Here is a 6,254-nt window from a genome sequence, read left to right as displayed (position 1 = left end):
GACAACATGATTTGATTTAAAAAAAACAAAAACAAAAGAAAGTGCACAGACTTACACCAGCCAGTGCTGCTTCCGTCTCAAAATGACAGAGTGGAAGGTGGGTCTTGCCTGGTGCCACGGTTCACCATCCCTGAAGGTCAGGCCAATTTTAGAGTCTGTACCAGAGATTATTTACCTCATCCTCTGCAAATTACATTCAGCCCACAGGGGCTCACCTGATTCAGATTACCTCCCATCCAAATACCAGGAAATAGGGCTGCCTCGGGGTCTTTGAAGGAGGATTTCTCTATATTCTTGCCTCAGCTAATCAATCCTGCCCCCTTTAGAAGTACTGGGAAGAAAAACTTCCATCCCTCCTTCCATGGGTTCTCCATTCAACCCACGCCACCAGAGGAGAGTTACAGGATGGTGGTGAGATTTGAGAAAAAGCCACTGCACAGGTGTGGTCTAAGCCCTTTCTAGGGCTCTAGCCTCGCCCCAGGCAGCTGCGGTATTTATAATTCACTGCTCCTCTGCCGAGAACAGAGCCTCCCCTGTAAAAGGGAGGCCTGTAGCCTGTGACCTTATGGGTAAACTCAACTGAGAGCAAGAAAGAACAAACTCAATCTGGCTTTAGGTCCAAGCCACAATCCCCTTTCCAGCTTTAGCAGCAATATTTGACTCCCATATTTACTTCCCAATTGATTTAAAACTTGATTCAGAACTCTGGAGAAATATAATCCTTTAAAACTTTAAGAAAGCGCAGATCATATTAAGTTCAAAGTCACACGCTGTAGTAGTTGCTCTAAAGGAAATTAGAATTTAACAAGGGACATTAACATATGCATAATCTAAGCAAGGCAGACTGGAACAAATGCCAACTAGAGATTTCAAGCAAATGCTGTCATGATGCCAAGTGGGAGGTGGGGAGAAGGGGGTGGTGACAACAGTCCAGGGCATTCAGGGCTGGGTTTCAGAAAATCTTTTGGTGCTGTGACCAGGCCCCGAAAGAAGACTCAGAACCGTCCTTTCCTTTCAGGGTTCTCCAAGCTCCATCAGGCAGGCTTAGTACCTCAGGGTCCCCAAACACATGAGGATTGAGGAGTCAATGCCAAGCCTCACCTAAATCCACTCTACTGGCAATGGCTGGATTTACAGGCGCTTCTAGACAGGCTAAGAAGTCTCTTTACCACACTTAGCTCACTCTGAATTCGGACTCCAGAAAAACAGAATATGTAAGACAAGGACAAGAACAAAGAGTGAAAATGGGACAGAACAGTTCGTTGGAAGCAAGTTGGTGATTAAGAAAAGTTTTGACTCCAGGGCACCTGGGTGACTGTCCGTGAGGCGTCTGACTCTTGATTTCAGCTCAGGCCATGATCTCACGGTCATGAGATGGAGCCCCATTTTGGACCCCGGACTCCAGGCTCCTGTGCTCCAGGGTATGGAGCCTGCTTAAGATTCTCTCTCTCCCTCTCTCTCTACCCCTCCCACCTGCCTCCCCCTCCCACCCACCCCCACACACAGGCACTTGCTCTCGATCAAAAAAAAAAAAAAAAAAGTTTTGACTCTGAATATATGTTGTTTGTGTCTATGGGCAGGGGGAAGTACAGTCAATCTGAAGCTTTGATCTTGATCAGAGGTTTACAAGAGTAGATGCTTGGCATTCCTAGGCAACATTATCTGGGCAAAAGCAATCCTTAATGAACTGAGAAATGGCAGGTGCTCCACCAGGGACCCAGTGTATCACATATCACAGACTGGGCCTCTGTTAATTGACATCCATAGGAATCTAAGCTTAACTTCTTATTCTAAAAGAGAGAGCATACAAGTCACAGGCTTACATATCTCCCAAAGACCATATTTTTGTGGTCCCTGTGTGACAGAACTAAGCCAAAAAGTTGTCCTGAAGAGGCTGTTTCTAAGGACATCTTCCTTATTGAGCCACTTAACACTAAGGTTAGAATTCAGCCAAATTCAGCCAAATTCCTTCAGCACTTTCTGTTGGCCACACACCCACCTCTCCCAGCCAGGAATGATTTGAGGTCACTTACTGTCATACTCACTTTTTTATAACCCAGCTCTACATACTGTGTCTGGCACAAAACCAGTGCAAAGTAAGTATTTGTTAAATGCGATAAATGAATAGATAAACCGAACGACCAGATTCCAGCATGACTTGTCTTCTAGTTTGAGAAAGGTATGATTCCATCATATTTCAGTATGTTCTAGTGTTAAACACTTGGTGGGGGGGGGTGTCTTCAACCAATTTTTGTATAGTATGTGTGCACACGCTTCTATCAGATTCTTACATATGATAGAAATTCAACAGATTCTTTTTTCTTTTTCATTTATTTTGAGAGATGGAGAGAGCAGGGGACGGGCAGAGAGAGAATCCCAAGCAGGCTTTGCACTGATGCAGGGCTTGAACTCACCAACCATGAAATCATGATCTGAGCCAAAATCAAGAGTCACCCAGGAGCCTCTGAATTCAACAAATTCTTATAAGATAGGAGATGAAAAGCTCCATCACTGTCCTCAAAATGTCTTAGGCTTTCTCTCACCCTGACCCTGATCAGTTAGTTACCTCCTGTGTTTTGCCTTTCATGAGTCAACTCCTAGAAAGCTTTCAGTAGTTTTAGTCGTACCCCCAACTCAGACACAGCTTTGTCTACAAGAAGCTTTATATACTGTTTGATGTGCAATGTTGAAATGAGGGGAAAAGCAAAAATTGAACTATAATAAATGAAGTGCTAAATCTTTTAAAACTGGTACAAAGTGTTTATAGTTTAGAAGAGGGAGAGGGGCGCGTGGTGGCTCAGTCAGTTAAGCATCTGACTCTTGATGTCATGATCTCGCGGTTTCTGAATTGAAGCCCTGCATCGGGCTCTGCACTGACAGCATGGAGCCTGCTTGGGTTTCTGTCTACATCACTCTCTGCTCCTCCTCCGCTTGCTCTCTCTCTCACAAAAAAAGAGGGGGGGGGGGGAGAGAGAGAGAGAAATTACAGAATAATTTTGGATATTAATTAGCATCCATGGAAAAGGTAAACTTTAAGATGGACTATAAGGAAGTGGCATTTTCTAAAAATGATTGTTCCATGAAGGAACCATGTGCACAAAGGAGCAAAAATTCATAGGTAGTGTGTTATAAAAATATATGTGAAAGAAGAACGTAAAATAAAACTGAAAAGATACAATGGGAACAATATTGTAAAGATTTCAAAGTAAGGAATCTGGGCTTAATCGAATAAACATTAGTATACCTGTACATCATTTTGACCAAGACTGCAATGAGTCTAAGCTTAGGAAAAGTAACCTGGCGGGATGGATATAAGGGGAGACAAACTGAAATCACATGTAAGACCATCAGCTAGGTGTAAGATTATTATGAGAATGAAAAGGGATATGTAAAAACAAACAAACAAAAAAGCAGACCTGCCCAAAGGTGGCATTTAATCCAAAGGATTAACTGGACAAGCACAAGGAAAAGTCCACATGAAAATGACAGTAAGGGGGCGCCTGGGTGGCTCAGTCAGTTAAGCGTCTGACTTCAGCTCAGGTCACGATCTCACGGTCCGTGAGTTCGAGCCCCGCATCAGGCTCTGTGCTGACTGCTCAGAGCCTGGAGCCTGTTTCAGATTCTGTGTCTCCCTCTCTCTCTGACCCTCCCCCGTTCATGCTCTGTCTCTGTCTCAAAAATAAATAAATGTTAAAAAAAAATTAAAAAAAATAAAAAAAAAAAAGAAAATGACAGTAAGAAACAACTCCACTTAAAATTCAGTGAATATAAGGCAAACAGCAAAAACCTTGAAGAGAATTTCAGCAGAGACAATGAAAGAAATGGCATAAAGAATGACATCCCCCACTTCAAATTATGCACTACTGATCACCTATTAAGTGACAAGCACTTATAAAATAGGATCTTGGCTCCATAGTACTCACATTCACTTTGATTCATGACCAAAACTTCAACAAATTAAAAGAAAATTAAACATGTACACATTATAAAAATGTTTAGTGGGGGAAAAAATCTTGGTTTTAAAATCTACGATGCCACAAACATACTACTACTTCGAACACAAGCTTGTTAGTATCCTACAGAGCTCCATTTACTAGTTAAGAAGGCTCTGAAAGCTATATTAAAAAAAAAAAAAAAAAAAAAAAAACTTCATGCACACTCTTTGATGATAAAACAATGAGTTTCTGTACACCCTGATATTCATAAACATACTGAATTACTGGCTTTTGAAATAAGAACATAATAGATATGAATTCTGTGGCAAGGCAACCTTATTTTAAGGACAATTCTTTCATGGACAATTCTACCATACTTAAAATCAGACTAAGCATTTAACATTTCTCTAAGCTTTCTTAAAGTCTCTGAGCAGAAAAAGAAAAAAAAAATGTCAAAATGTAAACTATTTACCTCTGGAAGATGAGATTGTTTTTCACCTTTTCTTACATATTTCCTACAATAGATATTTTTGAACATTGAATTCACATGTCATGGACATATCTTTGAAGAAACCCTGGGTGCTACAGCCTAGACTTCAAGAGCATGAGAAAAATGCTTCTAGCACATGACTGCATGTCAACACGTGGTAATACATTCATTCTGCATTATTTTGGACAAATTTGGATCCTCAAAGATCTAAGTAATCAGGTTTTGAATTAAAACATCTAAAAATGGACAGTCTATCAAATCATGAGCTCCTCCATGATAGAGGACTTAGCTATTATGTAGGTAGTTTAGCAAAATAGAAGTTTGAGTCAAAGGCAGTGTGGTGTGGTGTGTTTGGGGTCATAGACCTAATTGAATTCCCAGCTCCCAACATTTAATAGCTATCATTTACTCAAGCATATCATTTAACCTCTGAACCTCAGCTTTCTCATCTATAAAATGAAGACAACACCTACCCTACAGAATTATTATGCCAATCAATGCTAATGCATAAGCCTGGCATGCAGTAGGTGCTCGAAACACAAAGTTTTGTTACTTTTCTATACTCACTCCTACTCAAGATCCAATGATCCTGTGATTAAAAGCAGTATGCTTTTAATTAGCTTAGGGTGACATAACAGAACCAAAAAGTATTACTAACAGAGAGGCATCCGACTCTTGATTTCAGCTCAGGTTGTGATCCCAGGGTCATGGGATGGAGCCCCGCATCAGGTTCCACGCTGAGCATGGAGCCTGCTTAAGATTCTCTCTCTCCCCCTCTGTCCCTCTCCTCCACTCGTGCTCTCTGAAACAAATCTGAGGGGTGTCTGGGTGATGCAGTTGATTAAGTGTCCAACTCTTGATTTCAGCTCAGATCATGGTATCACAGTTCTTGAGTTCGAGCCCTAGGTCCAGCTCTGCACTGTCAGCTTGGGATTCTGTCTCCCTCTCTCTCTGCCCCTCCCCTACCTGCTCTCTAATTATATAAAAAATAAACTTTAAAAAATAAAAAAATTTTTTAATTAAAAACAGAAGTATTACAACTAGAAAATTAGTCTTTCCTTAATCTGTATATTGATTGGCAACACCTGGGAAGATATCTCATTCCTTCCCCAAATCAAGATCAGCACTACTGCTCTGCCTAAGCCAAGGAAACTAACACAGGAAGGGAAAAAGAGTAGAACACAGAAGACAGGAAGGTGGGAGAGAATAAAGATCTGGGCTCAAAACTAGAAATCAATACTATTGCCTTTATCCAGGTAATGAGATTTCTACAGAATAAATAAATGTACCAGAAATGTTAGGATTTCTAGTTGTAAGCCAACCTTCAACCTTGTTTTTTTGCAGGAGATTCAACTAGCTCAAAATTAGAAAAATGGTATTCAATAAATACCCATGAACTAATATGTACACATTTTATTTCCTAACCGAAAGGTTTTTATAAATAGGCTATGTTAGAAACTGGACTACTACTGTATAAGTTGTAGGATCATCAAATAATCTTTTGTGTATTTTGTTCCTGAATTAAGAGGTGTGTTTAATTCCATTACATAACCCAAAAAGGCACTATAAAATCAGATCTTGCCAGGAATATTCCATGCCCCTTCTATTCATTCACACCTACTTTCAAGCACTTCGAGAAGAAACAATCAATTTACAACAAAGACAACCACCTCATGCATTAAAAACAAAAAAACAAAAAAACAAGGGAAAAGCTAGTCATGAGGCACCACCACAAGGGCAGGGACTTTTGTCTTGCTCACTGTTGTCTCCACAACCATCTAGAACCTTACCCAGCGCATAGTAGTTGGTCACTAACTACTTGCTGACTG

Source organism: Panthera pardus, unplaced genomic scaffold, assembly GCF_024362965.1.
Source record: "Panthera pardus isolate Hobbes unplaced genomic scaffold, ASM2436296v1 HiC_scaffold_13, whole genome shotgun sequence".
Classification (NCBI taxonomy): Eukaryota; Metazoa; Chordata; class Mammalia; order Carnivora; family Felidae; genus Panthera; species Panthera pardus.
The sequence above is the reverse complement of the archived record's forward strand: the minus strand, read 5'-3'. Positions refer to the sequence as shown.